This window comes from Sciurus carolinensis, chromosome 6, assembly GCF_902686445.1.
Source record: "Sciurus carolinensis chromosome 6, mSciCar1.2, whole genome shotgun sequence".
Lineage (NCBI taxonomy): Eukaryota > Metazoa > Chordata > Mammalia > Rodentia > Sciuridae > Sciurus > Sciurus carolinensis.
The window spans coordinates 147,004,865-147,023,635 of NC_062218.1; the positions used below are offsets into that span (position 1 = coordinate 147,004,865).

Here is an 18,771-nt window from a genome sequence, read left to right on the forward strand (position 1 = left end):
CCATATAGTAATTACATGTTGGGTGAGGGGAATAGAAGTAACTGGGGAAAACTAAGTCCTCACAACAAAAGAGGCCCAGAGCTGGTCCAGATTAACCTGAATTTGTTAGGTAAACCTATATGCAAAATAGTTTTAGGCTGGGCACAATGGCACATGCCTGTAATTCCAGTGGCTCAGGAGGCTGAGGCAGCAGGATCCTGGTTTCAAAGCCAGCCTCAGCAAAAGCAAGGTGCTAAGCAACTCAGTGAGACCCTGTCTCTAAATAAAATACAAAATAGGGCTGGGGATGTGGCTCAGTGGTTGAGTGCCCCAGAGTTCAATTCCCAGTACCTCTCCCTTCCCCGGCCCTGCAAAAAAACAGTTTCAGTAATTAATTTTCCTCTGAATTTCTAGGTGTAGTTGAAAGTAAATAAATGGAAAGCTGAAACTTTCATCAAAGAAACTCAAGAAGGATGTTCCAAGGTATCATCCTCTAAAAAATAGAATTGAGTGCATTTATTTCATTTTCCTTTTAATTGACACATAATGTTTGTGCATATTTATGGAATATGGGGTGATAATTCAATTTGTGTGTATATTGTATAATGAGCCAATCAGGCTAATTGACATTTTCATACCCTGATCACCTGTTTATGTTTGGAGACTTTGAGCCCCTCTGTCCTTGGTCTTCATAAAATATATGAAGGCTGTTTTGACCCAGTCAGCCCACCATACTGTGGAACCCGAGAGCTCATTCCTCCTCTCCCACTGGGTTTTGGTATCCGTTATCCAGCCCTCCTCCACTGCCACTTCCCCCATCCTTCCTAGCTTCTGGTGACCCCTATTCTACTCTCTCCTCTGCCAGCGTACAGCAGGCAGAAATAAAAGAGCATTTTTTTAAAACCTGGAATAGATCTTGTAAGTCCCATTTTTTAAACTTTAACAAACTGAAAATGTTGAGTAGTTTTAGATTGACAGAAAATGTGCACGCCTATTTCAGTATACACCCCACACTCAGTTTCCCACACTGTCAACACTACTAGGGCGCATTTGCCACAATTCATTAATCAATGTTGATGCAAAGTCACCGTGAACAGGGTGACACTGAGCTACAGAGCAGTTCGGGTTTTCCAGAGACACTGGCAGCAGAGGATCCAGGACCCAGTTTCCTTAACTGTCAGCCAAGTTCTCCTTCAAGTCAACTCTATTTTTCTGTCTCAAGATGCCACGCTTTTCCCTTTTGTTACTGATAAGCCCTTTGAAACAAATCTGGTTCAGAAATTCAAGGTGTGAAGTAGGAAAAAGTATCGCTGCTCCGGGTGAAGAACATTCCTCCCCTGGCTTCCCATCCCTCAGGAGCACCTGAGACATCTTCCAGTAAATCTCAGGGCTCAGAGGAGGACAAGTTGGCAACCTCTCCACAGTTTGATTGCAGAACTTATCGTAAGTTAACCATCTGGCACCATCTGCCCCATGGGGTTTGGGGGGTGTTGAAACAGACTAAATCAGAAGGCAGCCTGAGAAGGCAGGTGCATCAGGTACGTGGATTACGGGAGACATGGCTATTCCATACGTATCATTTTCTTAACCCTTTGAGTTGTTGATTAAAGATAGAGTCAAATGTGCATCTTTGGGTTCATACAACTCTGCTAGTCACATCATTCGTGTTGTGCGTTCTGGGGGTAAGGAGAGACTGGTTGAACACATACTTGGGTCCTTTGGAGTATGTCTATGTAGATAACTCTGCTTTTCCCTTTCCTAAGAGTAAAACTACTTCTCCTTCTTTACTTTTTCCTTTTATCAGTATGGGCTTGTCTTAGTCTATTTTGTGATGCTTTAACAGAATACTTGATGCAGGAAAGTGTATAAAGAAAAGAGGTTTATTTAGTTCACAGCTTTGGAGGCTGAAATTTAAAGATTAGTTGTCTCCATCTTTTTGGCTTCTGATAAGGGCTCCCTTGGCTACATTGTAGCCTGATGAACAAGCAGAAGAGGAAAACACAGGAGAGAGAGAGAGAGAGAGAGAGAGAGAGAGAGAGAGAGAGAGAGAGAGAGAGAGAGAGTAAGGGAGGGAGCAAGAGACCAGGAAAGGACTGGCTTACTCTTTTATAATAACCTACCAAGTCCTGGGAGAACTACATTAATCCCTTCCCCAGATGCCGACTGGTGACTAACCACCTTCCACTCAGTTTTACCTCCTAAAGATTCACCACATCTCAAAATTGTAACATTGGAGACCAAGTTTCCAGCACATCTCCCAACAACACACTCCAATCATTTCTAAACCACAGCATGGCTAAGAGGTAAGAGCCTAAGAGAGAATTAAGAAGACACAATGTGAGTTAGGGAATCTGACATGCCCACTCAAAATCAGAAAAATGTGGGTTTAATGCCCAGTTTCACCTTCTCCTAACTGTGCAATCTTGAGGGAATTACTCAACCTCTCTGTGACTCCAATTCCTCTCTGTACAACAGGATGCCTGCTCCAATATGTTGCTGTGGGAATTTAATGAGATAATATATCTAAATAGTTTAGACTATTAGACATTATTTCTTTCACTACAACTATAACTGTCTTGATTATTTTTAAGAAGGGAATTAACTCAGAGAAACTTATTGGTCTTCAGCTTTTAGTATGATTTCCTGGAAAGTTCACCTTTTCCAAAGTACTGACTGCTTTCTTTGTATCTTTTTAATGATGCTTTATTTAATGATAATAAAGTCTCTCATTTATACAGTATGACTAAGCTTCCAAAAAAAGTTGAATTAGCTAATTTTATGGATTTTTAAAGAAAATTATTGTTTGTGTGTATGTGTGTGTGTGTGTGTGTGTGTGTGTGTGTGTGTGTGTGATTTTCTTGAATGGGTCATTTTCCATGAGGATGTTATGGCGTGCCTACTCCATGCCAGCACTGATCTAGGTTCTTGGACCACACAACAAAGATCCTTTCCTGAGCTTAGCTAAACCTGAGATGTCATGATGGTGAATAAGATTGTAAATTAGAAGATGGTAACCAGTGCTTGCAAAAGGGAAGAAGCAGGGCCTGCTAAGGAAAGTGGGAAGGACAGGCTTTGTTTTTCTTTTATTCACCAAGAGAACATTCTAAGGACCCCGAGTATCATAAGGTGGGCCTAGTGGGAGAGATAACTAGCGATTGAAAGAGACAGTCCTTCAACGACCACTTCCTGAATCTCTGCTCCCTTCTCTTCTAGCTGTGGTAGGTCAGTTTCCCTGTTCCAGCAGCCTGCCCAGCAGGGCTGGTCTGCTCACATGGAGTTTTTTCTGCCCTCTCCAGGTGCTGCCACCGATCCCAGCAGATGGTCCTGTGTGACAGGTCAGAATGAGTGGCACCTAACCACCCTCACTCATAACCCAGCCAGAGGCAGATGGAAAGTGACATTCCAGAACATGAGCGATTCACTCCTCCCTGTGATCTTCTAGAATCATGGGTAAACGAGGGATGTTAGGTGGAGACTCCAGGCTTTTCTAACCCCTTCCTCAAGGGATTCCAGCTTACCTTCCCAGGTGAGCCACCAGAACACTCCAGCCCAAGATAACATTATCATTCATCTCCAGCCAGGGCTCCTATTAATATGTCACTGAAACAACCTATTTTCTTAGACTAGTTCTCACCCTTTTGAGATACTGGACATGTGTCAAAAAAAAAAAAAAAAATCAGAGCCCATCCATATCTTATCTTACATTAGGACGAGTCATATAGAAATGTCCCTTCATTACCGGGACAGCTGTGTCAAAAAGAATCGACTTATTGTCAACATTTCTAACCTGACAATGTTAATGGAGCCTTAAGACAGCCTCCTCCCTCATTCGTTTCTTAGATACCTATCAAGAAGACAGTTGCAAGAGCGTTTCCGAGCTCTGGGGAGCCCCGGGTATGTGTATTAAATGACAGCACTCTAGATGCTCGTTATAAAGGGATGCGGGAGCAGGTAGGAGGATGGAGATGGAGGGGAGAAAGTCGGCTTTTGGCATGGTGCCAGGGTGGTGACTGACTCCAAGCAAGACTTCAGGCTCCAAAGATACCTATTGCTTTTCGTCTCCTGCTTTATCCCCCCAAATTTTCCGGCACTCCATAACAAATATATTTACCGAGTAAAGGCAGCCTTCGAGACTCTTCCCAGGAGAGTTTCCAATGCCTCTCTCCACCCCTCAGCTCCTGAGTTATTAGAGGATAGAGAGGAAGAAATCATTGGTTGGAGAATTTTCTAGAGCCTTTAGAGAGTACCTGAAGCTGGGTAGGAGGATTTTCAGGTCAGGGTTGATCTTGAAGGAACACGCTCTCTGGTAACACACCATCAGCCATACAGTGCGGATCAATTGTAACGAGATGACAGGTTGGTATTAGTGAATGAAGCAATAAGCCATTTCCCCTGTAGAATTTACACAAATGCCTTGCCTAACAGCATGAAACTATTGGAATTTTTCTAGGAAATGCCCATGGGCTCTTACAGTAAATCTCTTTTGTGTGTGGATCATTCATCCCTCTTTCTTTAAAGCACGATGAATGCACTTCTTCTATCTGCAGTCCAAACCACCCCACTTACAGGCACTTGAACTCTGTCTAGTCAGCAAGACTCAAAAAGATACAACCTTGAAGAGTGCCAAGGTACTTTCATATCTTTATGTGGCATTGGGGGAATGCTCAGCACCCCTCCTGGGTTGGGGATGGAGGAAGATATGCTCAGCCTCCCAATCTGAAAGCTGGTAGGATCCAAGTTCCCCTCTTCCCAAGCCCTGGCAGCAATGGGTGGGCTCATGATCTAGGATCAGCCAACCGGTGTTTCTACCTGGCCTTTGCATTGTGAGCCAGGATGTAACTTTGGAGATCATTTTCAGAGTGGAGGCTTCCTGTGCTAGTGACCAAAGCTTCTTCTGGTGATGGCTTTCATATCTAGCCATGCCTGTGTTCTGTACAGGATACTCATTTCCATACCGTGTTGGTCCCTTGGGTATTGCTTGTTTTCCTGGTGCTCCAGCATTTGGGGCTGATACTTTGAGGTACCTGAAAACCTTGTCAAAGGATCTTTCTGCTTGGGTTAGCCAGAAGTGACTTTGGACCACTAAAAAATGTTTTATCTTATTTCAGTTCCATTCCTCACTCACCCTGTATGATGCTGGATATTGCTTTCTGCATCTTACGAAGGAGAAAACCAAGGTTCCTCAAGGCCAGTGACTGGCTTGTATTTTCACTGATGAGTGGCAGAATTGACTTGAACTGAGTCTGAGCTCCATGGCGCAGGGCCATCATGTCTTACCTCATGTAGTCTGTCCGGGACCTGGCAGGGAGATTTATAGAAACACTTTCAAGAACACTGGACTGTGTCATCTGCTTATGGGTGTATGCTTATCTCTATTGTAAGTAAGAGACTGTGTCCTGCACACAATAGGGTATTTTTAATACCAAAATGGTTATTTCTCAGGAGATTAGGCTCAAAGATGGACCCCAGTCACAACCAGACCTATCTTTCTGTCTCAATTGGTCCCTGTTACTCTTCTTGAAGGGGGCACTGCATGGAAGGGTCCTGTGGGGTAACAAAAACTAGAAAGGGGGGAGAATTAAATACCATCAATTTAATTTATTTAGTCTTTGGCACACATGCAAAGATTGGTTACTCGGTGCTGATACTCTGCTAGACACACTTACTTACCACATTTTCTCCTGACAATGGACACTGATACAATATGGCTGTTATTACTGCTCCTAATTTACAGATGAGGAAACTGAGACTTACGGAGTCTGAGTTTAATGTCCCAGATCCACAACTAGGAAGCCCTGGCACCAAGTCTCCCTGATACTGTGGCACAAGCTCCAACCACCCTACCATAGCAGTGGGGTTGTTGACACTGAGTCTGGGGATGGTTGATGACGATTGCTTTTGAGCCCCTTTCATTAAAAAGATGTGTAGGATCTTTTATGTAATTCCAAGAGCGTGGTCTTGAAGAGACATCTTCCCCTCCACTATTTTTATATTTTTTGAGGAAAAAATTGAAATTGGGAAGACTTGGCAAAGAGAGTGTTAATGTGCAAACATCAAATGAATTCCATGGATTTTCTACTCATTAAGGCCCATTTCCCTGCACATAACTCACCTCGGCGTGGTTATACTACTCCAGGGTATGCTAGTAAAAGGAGGGAAATGGGGAAGCCGGCCAGAAAGAGGTGTTTTTGGCTGCAAAAATCTACTTACACCTATCAACAAAGTAAAACAGAAAGTCTTTGCCAAACAGTAAATATCAAGTTCATTGCCTAAGCCCCAGAAGAGAACATATTAAGCAATTTATGATACCTTTTTGAGTCCATGGTCACCTGATACCACTTGGCTGTGAATTTGGGGAATTGCGATTCAGTACTTGGAAAGTGAATCAGAGAAGAGATTCTGGTCATTTCACAGCTTGGCTAAAGTACTGGGGAATGGCAAAATGTGAATTTCTTTTATCTTAGATAATGAAGAGAATGTTTATCTGTTACATTGATTAGTTTACTAAGCATCTACTATGTACTGGGCAAACAGCTCTAGAGATGAAAAGGTCAGCTACGCTTGAAATATCCTTCTCTTGCGGAGCTTGCATTCTGTCCAAGAAGATGAATAAAAATCAGAAAATAAATGAATAATGTCAGAGAGGAATAAATGATTTAAAATTAATCAGGTCCCATAATGGATGGAGGGTGACCCGTGGGAAGGAAGTCAATTGGGAGTGGATAGTCCAGAAGGTCTCCCAGCAGCTCAATGTTTAGGAAAAGTGGATGTTCACAGGATGAAGAAGAACATGGATAAGTGGGTGAGCAAGTGTGAAGGACCCCAGGCGAGGGGAGCCTAGTGTGTTAGAGAATCAGGGAGAAGTGTGGGATGAAACCAGGAAAAGGGAGAGCTAGAAGGGTTGAGGTCACAGGTCAGCAGAGCCAGATTCCGCAGGTCTCAGATCATGGTCTGTCCCCAGCTATAATGAGATGCCCAGAGGGCCTGCAAAGGACAGCTGACATGTCCCATTTACACTTCCTGACACTCCTGTGCAGAGAGGGTGGTCTGGAGATGCCTAGGAATAAAAGCAGGGAGAAAGGACCAAACAGAACTTATCAGTGTCAATGCTCCTGGACAGCAGTGTGTGTCCTAAAATTTAGCTTTAGTGTTTTCCAGGGCTGGATGCTCATTTGAATCACTCTTGACACTTCTTCAAGGAGCAGCTTCCTGGGGTCTACCCTGGATATGCTGACCCAGTAGGCCAGGGAAGGTCATTTAGTCTTTGCAGCAACCTTAAAAGGTGGTTCCACCATTATTCCCATTTAAATATGGGGAAGCAGAGGTTTGAGCGGTTCTATGACTCCATAAGTTTACGCAACTAATAAGCATGAAAATCTAAGCAATTTGTTTCCAACAATAGCACCTTGTACTATAATGCTGTCTCCCTCCTGTACACAATAGCTGCTCAGTAAGTCTTCATTGTATAAAGAAGGGAATGGAAGTATGGATGGATGAACACATGGCTCCAGAGTTCTGGAAGGAATTTCCATGGTTCAGATCTCAACTCTGATCATCACCTTTGTGTAATTTCATAGCCAGAGATACTCCTTCCTCCTGTGTCAACCCGTGGAGCAAAGACAAATCTTAGGCCCCTAACATTTGACTTCAAGCCGGCACCCCTTAGAAGTCCACATCTGGATTCTGCTCTTGAGTTTTGAAACCTAAATAAAAAATGACCAACACGAAGAGCTTATAGCCTAGATCACTAGGGCATTCTCCAGGGCCCCTGGGAGACGAAACAAGAGGCACATCCAAGTGGAACTTACAGGGAGCCTCCAGACCAAGCAGATAGGAAGATATAGGCCTCTCTCTGCCTGTCATTTTAGGAATCGCACAAGGTGGGGCTTTAGGGGACAATTATAGCAATCCTGTCCTTCTTGAGATGAATTCATTATTAGCCTTTGTGAATGCCTTCTGGAGAAAGCAGAGTTACATTTCTCCCTTACCAAGTGTAGTCATACAAAAGTCTCATTGCATTAATACTTTTAGAACTGGGCTGTAACTGAAGCCACAGAAAACTACTCACCAGGGATCCTGAGACTTGCAAACAAGTCTCTGTAAGCCTGCATGAAAAATGCAGAGGTGCCCCCTCTGTGGATAGTTAAGCTTGCTGGGACTTTAAAGCATGCCTCCTGCAGCATTTTAGACCCAAGCCCCAGGCCCAGGCCCTGGCCCCTACCCCCAGAGCTGCCACCAGGGTCCTCCGTGCCTCCTAAACACTTGGCTGCAGCACTTGGGACATTTTATTGAAGCAGCTTTACTAGAAGGATCCAATTACAGGGTATGGCAAGTTAGAGTCAGTGCCCTGGTTAACAATGCTACAGAGAACATTGAGGTTCCTTTAGCCCTTCCTGGGCTGAAAGAAATGAACAGAGGTAATGGCAAACAGCCCCCAAGATGGCTACGGTTTCTGGATACAAACACCCCACTGGGTTTCTTAAAAATCTTTATATTTTTATTCATGTATAAAAAGCAATACATCATAGTTGCATGGGGAAAAAAGTCAAACAATAGGAAGTAGAAATAATAAAAGTAAGCCTATCCCTCCTCCTCTTAAAATCCCAAATACTTCCCCTGAGGTGACACTGTTTCCAGTTTGTTGTCTATCCTTCCACATCTTTCTTTATTGCATTTACCAACAAAAGTCATGCTGTAGTTAAAATTTTTCCGTTCTCATTTTTTTGCAACTTCTGGGTATTTTCAACATCAGTCTCCAGAAGTCCACTTTATTCTTTTTAGTTGATGTGTTGAAGTTTCTAGTATGTCTGCGTTACTGTCCTTAGCCACTTCTTTTGTTGATTTATATTTAGGATGTTTCCAAATTTGCTTCTTTTACAAATAATTCTACAGTGAATATCTGTCGTGTCTTTGAACATGCTGTGCACACGTGAAGGAATTTCTGTAGGGTAAATTCCAGAGTTCTTCAGAGTATTAAAATCAAAATATTAGTTCTAAGGCATTCAAGTTCAACATTCCCTAGAGCTCAGGCAAATCTTCAGAGGGGTTTAGTTTTAAGAAAATAGTATTTAAAAACTAATGTTGTAATCATAGGCCCTAGATTCACATATTATCTAACTTTCCTTCATTCTCCCAGTTCAATTACCAACCCCATAGGTGATCACCATGGTTAGTTTCTAGGTATCCTTCTGAAGCTTTGTACATATAAACAAGCAAATATAGCATGCACTAATTTCTTCTCCCATCTTTAGATAAAAAGCAACGTATTTTATACTATTCTTTTGCTATTTTCTCTTATCCATGCATCTAATAGATCTCTCCATATAAATACACTGTTTTTTCATTATTTTTAATATTTTAATCAATATACTTTATTTTGAAGGGAATTTTTTGGTTTACAGAAAAACTGTGTTAAAAATTCAATCCTGGATTTGCCATGTTTCCTGTCTGCTCACTGATTCTCTCCCTGCTAGTTTTCCTTGTTTTAAACATCTCCGACTAGTGTTGTACATTTGTTACAACAAACAACTAGTTTTGTTACAACAAATGAACTAGTATTGATACAGTATCCTTTTTTATTTTAATTTTTTAAATTTTTACAGACTGCATTTTGATTCATTTTACACAAATGGGGTACATCATTTCCTTTCTATGGTTATGCACGATGTAGATTTTTTAAAGTCATAGTCTACATAAAAGTTCCCTCTGGGATGTACACTTTTCTGGGGGACAGATGCATAATGTCATGTATCTACTCTTGTATGGTATCATATACAGTAATTGATCACGCTGTGAATACCTTGTGTTCCATCTCTTCCTCACCTCCAAAACTCTCACAACTACAGATCATTTTACTCTTTCTATTGTTTTTGCCTTTTCTAGGCAAATTGGAATCACACAGTGCATATCCTTTTCAGATTGGCTTCTTTTACTTAACAATATGCACATAAGTTTCCTCCATGTCTTTTGTGGCTTGGTATTTTTCTGTGTATATCTACATCACATTCCATTGTATGGATATTGTGACACAGTTTTCGTTCACCTATTGAAGGACATCTTCAAGTTTTGCCAATTATGCATAATTACTATAACATCCATTTACAGTTTTATGTGGACATGAATTCATGTGGGTAAATAACCAGGCAGTGCAATTGGTGGATCATATAATAAGAATATGTTTTGCTTTGTAAGAAGTTGTCAAATTGTCTTCCACAGTGACTGCACCAGTTTGCATTCATCAGCAATGAATGAGAGCTCCTGTTGTTCCACATCCTCACCAGCATCTGGAGTCAGCGTTTTGGATTTAGCCCTTCTGATCGGTATAAGGTCATATTCCATTATTATTTTAAATTGCATTTCCCTAATGGCATATGATGTTGAGCATTTTTTTCATATACTTATTTGTTTTGATGTGACTTCTTTGGATCTTTGGCTCATTTAAAAAATTTGGTTTTCTTAATGTAAAGTTTTAAGTGTTCTTTGTATAATGTGGCTAATAATCAATTATCAAATATGTTGTGCACATAATTTCCCCGTTTGTGATTTGCCTTTTATTTTCTTATGCACCCTTTATAAAGCAGAAGGTTTTAATTTTAATAGTCTAAATACCTTCTTTCATGGGTTGTGCTTTTGATGTTCTGTCTAAAAACTCATTTGCCAAACCCAAGGATCACCTATATTTGCGCCTGTCTTTGAGGAGTTTTATAGTTTTCCATTTAGCTTTATGGTCCATTTTGAGTTAATTTTAAATGGAAAGTTTTATTTCTATTTGTTTATTTATTTTGCTTTGGTATGTGCATTGCATGTCCAGTTCTCCTAATATCATCTATTGAAAAGAAAACCCTTTTTCCCATTGAATTATCTTTGCTCCTTTATCAAGGATCAGTTGGTTAAGTTTGTGAGGTTTCATTTCTGGACTCACTATTGATCTATTTTTTCATCAATTCTATACTATTTGAATTACTGTAGTTTTACAGTAAATCTGAAATTTGTTTTAGTATTAGTTCTCTAACTTTACTCTTCATGCTTTATTGGCTATTCTGGCTCATTTGTCTTTCTATATAAACTTTTGAATCTCTTTGTTGATATTCACAAAATTAATTACTAGAATTTTGTTGGGATTGTGTCAAATCTTTTGAAGCAATTTGAGAACTGACATCTTAAAGCAAACAAACAAACAAAAAACTTTTGTAAGTGAATTGATTCCCTCTCCATCTATTTAGATCTTTGATTTTTTAAGTAGAATTTAAAGTCTTATGTAGATCTTGTATGTATTTTGTTATAATTATTTCCAAGTATTTCATTTTGGGGGGGGGATGCTAAAGTAAATGATGTTACACTTTAAATTTTAAACCCTAGTCATTAATTGGTACTTTTTTTACAACACCAAAGTAAATAAAAAGTGATTGGATTTTTTCCTCTGTGTGTGTGTGTGTGCACCTGTGTGTGTGTGTGTGTGCGTGCGTACAGATGGTTACTTGGGGTTGAACCCAGGGGCTTCTCAGATGTTAGGCAAACACTTTACCACTGGGTTGTATTCCCAGAATTTTTTTTTTTTTTTTTTGAGACAATATTGCTGTTATCCAGGCCGGTCTTGAATTTAGAATTCTTCTGCCTCACTTTCTCAAGTAGCTGAGTTTATGGGTATATGCCATTGCACTGGGCTAGTGACTACCTTTTAAGTATTAACCTTGCATCCCTAGCCTTTCTATAATTACTTACTAGTTCTTGGAATTTTTATGTTGATCTGAATATAGGGGGGAGATTTTTGCATAAGAAATCATGTCATCTACAAAAGACAAGTTTGATTTCTTCCTTCCCCATCTGTATATTTTTACATTGATTTTTATTCACGTTAGTAACTTTTCTTGTCTTACTGCAGTGGCTAGGACTTCCACAGTGGGTTGAATAGCAGTGATGCCATAGTCTGAGTGCTAGTGTGGGAAGTGATGAGGTCCCAGGGACTCTGTTCTCGTGAATGGGATTAGAGCCCTTACAAAAGAGGGGCAAGAGGACTGGCCTCTCCTTCTGTCGTGAGGGGACACAGCAGCAAGGTGTAATCTATGAAGCAGAGAACGAGTCTTCCCCAGACACTGATTCTGCACATGCTTCAATCTTGAACTTTCTTACCTCTAGAACTGTGTGCAATAAATACCTATATATAAATGAACTTGGATTTAATTTTCTCCTCTTTTTCTAAGTTCCTAATGCTAAAGCTTCAGTTATTAGTTTTTAAATAATATGTGCACTCTCTATAAATCTCCCTGTATATACTGCTTTCACAGCATCCCAAACATTTTGAAAGTTATATTTTTCATTTTAGATCTTTTAAAATTTCTCTTGATACTACTTATTTAACCCATGTGTTATTTATAAGAGTGTTGTTTAATCTCTACATATTTTGAGATTTTTCAGCTTTCTGTTACTGATTTCTAGTTTAATTCCATTGTGGCATGAGAGCATACTTTGCATGATTTCATTTAAATTTGTTGAGATGTGTTTTACGGTCCATGTTGTGGTCTATCTTGGTGAATGTTTCATGTGAGCTTGAAAAGAATGTATATTCTGCTGTTGTTGGATAGAGTGCTCTATAAATGTCAATTTGATCCAGTTGATTGATGGTCCTGTTCAGTTCAATGGTACCCTTCCAAATTTCCTGCCTGCTGGACCTGTCACTTATTCAGAGGGGTGTCAAAATCTCTGACTGAAAGAGTGGGTTCATCTATTTCTCCTTGCACTTTTATCAATTTTTGTCACATATTTTGATGTTCTCTTGTTAGGCAGATGCACATTAAGAATTACTCTATCTCCTTAAAGACTTATACTCTTATGTAACATCTTTCTTTGTATGATAATTTTCTTCCTCTCATGTGTGTCTTATGTAATTTATTCAATACTGTACTGAAGGTGAAAAACAGATTGCTGGGTGCACTTTCACACAATCTCAAAGCTGAAAAATCACAAAGTCAAACTATTGAATTTTAGGAAAGTTCTGCATACTGATTTCTACTTTCTTTTGATTACTATTGATGTGGTATCTCTCTCTCCATCCTTTAAATCTCTCTGTGTCTTTATGTTTAGAGTGAGTTTCTTATAATTGGGTCTTGTGTGTGTGTGTGTGTGTGTATGTGTGTTTATCTACTATGGCATCTCTGTCTTTTAATCGGTATATTTAGACCATTCACATTTAAAGTAAGTAATGGATATATTGGCAGTCACTGTGTGTGTGTGTGTGTGTGTGTGTGTGTGTGTGTGTGTTTTGTCTTCCACCACTTTTCTGCCTTCACTGAGTTTACTTGAGCATTTTTGAATTCCATTTCTTCTTCGTCTACTTTTTTTGTGTGTGTGTGTGGGAGAACTCTTTTTATTTTATTACATGAAGGAATTACACTCATAGAAGTTAAACATGGAGCCCAAATGGTTACACTAGACAGGTTGTTAGGTTTTAAACTGGTGACAAGGGCCAGAAGGGAAATTCTACTCATCACAAGGAAATCCTCACGTAAACTTCAGTGAGTCACAAGCACTTAAAACCCTGAACTTTCAGCCAATGGTCCTTGTTCAGTCTAATCTCTCCTAGGATCTGAAATATGTTCTTGTGCTGGTCAACCTCCAGCTGAATTACTTCTCCGTGTTCTGGATGCTCAATTACAGTACCTTTGCAGGCAAATTTCTTCTAAAACACCTTCATAGTTCCTTTTTACCGTAGCCATCAGCTGTCCCTTGGACAGTAGTAAGGGTCTTGCCATTTCTCTGTTGGATTCTCATGTGGATAAAATCCTCAGTGCCAGCAGGAAGCAGGTCATGGTCCCTACTTGCATCAGCACAGGGGCGGAAATAGTGGAGGCTCTGAAGAGTGGACATATGATATGATTCCTTTTCTTAGGTGGAAACTGGCTGGAGAAGGCAGCTGAGCTTTGCAGGAAGGTGGGCGCAGAGCATAGAGAAACAAGAAGACTCGAGGGACAGCTGCTGAGTTCTCAGTGGTCACTCAGTGACTGGGGCCTCTCTTCCTCTTAATGCATCCATCGTACAAGGTTTTAAAAGTTCTTTGTGTTTTCTCTAGAGTTTTCAGTATACAGATATAATGGATTTAGTTATACTTATATATGAATACTAGTTTATGCGAACATTCCACCTATCTGAATTATGTTTCTGGTATTGTTATTCTTTCCTGAAGCTTCCAACTCTGCTTGTATGACCCATCAGTTCTTGCACGGTAACTCCTTTTGCACCAGAGTCCTTAGAATCTTAATCATAGTTATTTAAAGTTGCTAGTCTGCTAATTCCAAAATCTGCTACATCTGAATCTGGTGCTGACTCTTGGTTTGTTTCTTCAGACTGTATTATTGCGCCCTTTAGCATGTCTTTGACTTTTTTGGTTGAACGTTAGAGACGTTTGTATTAGGGAAAAGAAACAGAGACAAATAAGCCTTAAGCAAGATGTTCATTGGACCTGAGAGCCAATTTTATTTCTCTTATGTGAAATCTCTTTCCTTAATATTTTTCCATTTCTGTATTAAAGTGTTGCTATGATTTGAATATGGATATTGTCCTATGAAGCTCCCTGGGTTAAAGGATTGATCTCAAGGTTGGCACTATTGGGAGGAAGTAGGAGCATTAGGAAGTGGGGCACAGTGGGAAGATGTGAATCACTGGGAATGCCCTCCCAGGGGAATGTGGAACCCTTGCCCTTCCTGTTTCCTTCTGTTTCCTGGCTGGTGTTACATGTAGTTTGCTCCACCAAATTCTGATGCCATGATGTGCTACCCTTACCACAAGTCCAAAGCAAATAGAACCACCATATGTATCCTAGAGATGAATGCTATATGTATCCTAGAGATGAATGCTCTGAGGTGCATGTGGTAAAGATTTTCTCCCACTCTGTAGGCTCTTTCTTCACATTATTGGTTGTTTCTGTTGCTGAGAAGAAGCTATTTAGTTTGAATCCATCCCATCTATTGATTCTTGATTGAACTTTTTGCGCTTTAGGAGTCTTGATAAGGAAGTCAGATCCGAGGCCAACAGGGTGAAGATTTGGGCCTACTTTTCCTTGTAGTAGTCACAGGGCCTCTGTTCTGGGCTAAGGAACTGAACAGACACTTCACAGAAGAAGAAATACAATCGATGAACAAACATGAAAAAATGTTCAACATCTCTAGCAATTAGAGAAATACAAATCAAAACTACTCTAAGATTTCATCTCATTCCAATCAGAATGCCATTATCGAGAATACAAGCAACAGTAAATGATGGCAAGGATGTGGGGAAAAAGATACACTCATACATTGCTAGTAGGGTTGCAAATTAGTGCAGCCACTCTGAAAAGCAGTGTGGAAATTCCTCAGAAAACTTGGAATTGAACCACTATCCCTTTGGTTTTTTGAGATTGGCTTATCTTACTTAGCATGATATTCTCCAACTTCATCCATTTGCCTGCAAAAGCCATAATTTTATTATTCTTTATGGTTGAGTAATATTCCATTTATATATATATACACCACAGTTTCTTGATTCATTCATCAATTGAAGGGCATCTAGGTTGGTTCCACAATCTGGCTATGGTGAATTGAGCAGCAATGAACATTGATGTGGCTGTATCTCTGTAGTATGCTGATTTTAAGTCCTTTGGGTATAGGCCAAGGAGTGGGATAGTTGGGTCAAAGGGACTTAAAATTAGCATGCTACAGTGACACAACCACATCAATGTTTATAGCAACTCAACTCACAATAGCTAAACTATGGTGCCCACTAACAGATGAATGGATAAAGAAAATGTGATATACACATCTATATATGTATATATAGATATGTATATATATATATATAATATATATAATGGAATATCACTCAGCTTTAAAGAATAAAATTATGGCATTTGCTGGTAAATGGATGGAATTGGAGATTATCATACTAAGTGAAATAAGCCAAACCCAGAAAACCAAAGGCTGAATGTTTTCTCTGATATGTGGATGCTAATTCACAATGTTGGGGGAAGCTAGGGAAGAATAGAGTTACTTTATATTAGGTAGAGGGGAGTGAAGGGAGGGGAAGGGGTATGGGGGCAGGAAGGACAGTAGAGGGAAACAGACATTACCTCATGTACATATATGACTGCATGACCAATGTGATCCTACAATATATATAATCAGAAAAATGAGAAATTACATTCCATTTATGTATATGCTATCAAAATGTATTAATGCATTCTACTGTCATGTACAATTAATTAGGACAAATAAAAAAATAGAACCACCAGATATTAGACTGGAACCTTCATAACCATGAACTACCTAAAACTTTTCTCTTTATAATTTAATGGCCTGAGGTGTTTTGTTATAGTAATTCAAAGATGACTAATGTAGTTACTGAGCATAATGTCCATTTCTAGGAAGTCTTTATATACTAAAGAGATAAGTCTATATCTATGATATGAATTTTAATAGTTTTTACCACTTTGACTTTTTAAAAAATTGGTTGTTTTCTCTGCAGAAAAAAAAGTTTTTCATTTAGCAAATTTTACATTTCTGAATTCAGTAATATATGGAAAGTCTTTCTCTCATTTAAATTTATAAATGAATTTCCTATATTTCTTCTTTTATTTAAATGTCTTATTTTTCAATAATATTATTCAATAACATAATTTTTTAACAATAAATAATTTATTTGCAAATAATAAAATAATAAAATAAAATTTTAGTTCATTTTTGTTGTTAACTAGTTGGATTTAATCATTTCACATTGTCTGCATATATCAAGATAACACATTGTACTATAAATATTTGCAGTGTGTTTGTCAATAATATGTTAAAGCTGGGAAAAATGAAATGAAAAATAATAAAACAGGGGCTGGGGTTGTGGTTCAGTGGCAGAGCACTTGCCTAGCACGTGTGAGTCACTGGGTTCAATCCTCAGCACCACATAAAAATAAATAAATAGGAATTCAGTTCCTAAGCCAACATGGTAGAGATTTGGTCCTACTTTTTCTATTAGATCCAGACTCTCTGTTCTAGTGCCTAAGTCTTTGATCCACTTTGAGTTGATTTTTTGTGCAGGGTGAGAGATAGAGGCTTAATTTCATTTTGCCACACATGGATTTCCAGTTTTCCCAGCACCATTTGTTGAATAGGCTATCTTTCTGCCAATGTATGTTTTTGGTGCCTTTGTCGAGTATGAGATAACTGTATTTATGTGGGCTTTTCTCTGTGTCTTCTAATTCTGTACCTTTGGTCTACATGTCTATTTTAGTCCCAATACCATGCTGTTTTTGGTACTATAGCCCTGTAGTATAGTTTGAGGTCTGGTATTGTAATGCCTCCTGCTTCACTCTTCTTACTAAGGATTTCTTTGGCTATTCTGGGTCTCTTATTTGTCCAAGTGAATTTCATGATTTCTTTTTCTAATTCTATGAAGAATGTCATTGGAATTTTAATAGGAATTACATTAAATCTGTATAACAGTTTTGGTAGTGTGACCATTTTGACAATATGAATTCTGCCCATCCAAGAACATGGGAGATCTTTCTATTGTCTAAGGTCTTCTTCAATTTCTTTCTTTAGTGTTCTGTAGTTTTCATTGTAAGTCTCTTTCACCCCTTTTGTTAGATTGATTCCCAAGTTTTTTTTTTTTTTTTTTTTTTTTTTTTTTTTTTTTTGAGGCTATTGTGAATGGGGCAGTTTTCCTAATTTCTTTTTTAGAGGATTCATCACTGATGTATAGAAATGCATTTAATTTATAGGTGTCGATTTTATATTGTGTTACTTCACCGAATTCATTTATCAGCTCTAGGAGTTTTCTGGTGAACGTTTTGGATCTTCAAATATAGAAGAATCATGTTGTCAGCAAATAGTGATAGTTTGAGTTAGGCACTAGAACAGAGACTCTGCACCTAATAGAATAAAAAGTAGGACTAAATCTCCACTATGTTGGCTTAGGAAGTGACTTCCTTAACCAGACTCCTAAATGCAAGAAGTAAAATCAAGAATCAATAAATGGGATGGATTCAAACTCAAAAGCTTCTTCTCAGCATGGGAAATAATCAATAACATTAAGAGAGAGGCTACAGATTGGGAGAAAATCTTCACCACATTCACCTCAGATAAAGCACTAATCTCCAGGATATATAAAGAAATCATAAAACTTAACATACACACACACCACACACACACACACACACACAGACACGAAACCCAAATTACCCAGTCAATAAATGGGCTAAGGAACTGAACAGACACTTCATAGAATAAGAAATACAATCGATCAACAAACATATGAAAAAAATGTTCATCATCTGTAGCAATTAGAGAAATACAAATCAAAACTACTCTAAGATTTTCATCTCATTTCAATCAGAATGGCAATTATTGAGAATACAAGCAACAATAAGTGTTGACAAGGATGCAGGGGGAAAGGTACATTCATACATTGCTGGTAGATCTGCAAATTGGTACAATCACTATGGAAAGCAGTATGGATATTCCTCAGAAAACTTGGAATGGAACCACTATTTGACCCAGCTATCCCACTCCTCAGTTTATAACCAAGGGACTTAAAATTAGCATACTACAGTAACATAGCAACATCAACGTTTATAGCAGCTCAACCCACAGTAATTAAACTTTGGAACCAAACTAGATGCCCTTCAACAGATGAATGGATAAAGAAAAGGTGGTACATATACACAATGGAATATTACTCAGCCTTAAAGAATAATGAAATTATGCCTTTTTCTGGTAAATGGATGAAACTGGAGAATATCATGCCAAGTGAAATAAGCCAGTTCCAGAAATCCTA

General features: G+C 39.0%; 1 pseudogene; it reads right to left on the bottom strand.

The window, feature by feature from the left end:
• Positions 1-13,495: 13,495 nt before the first annotated feature.
• On the bottom strand, positions 13,496-13,842 carry LOC124986452 (eukaryotic translation initiation factor 1-like; annotated as a pseudogene).
• Between the last annotated feature and the right edge of the window lie 4,929 nt (positions 13,843-18,771).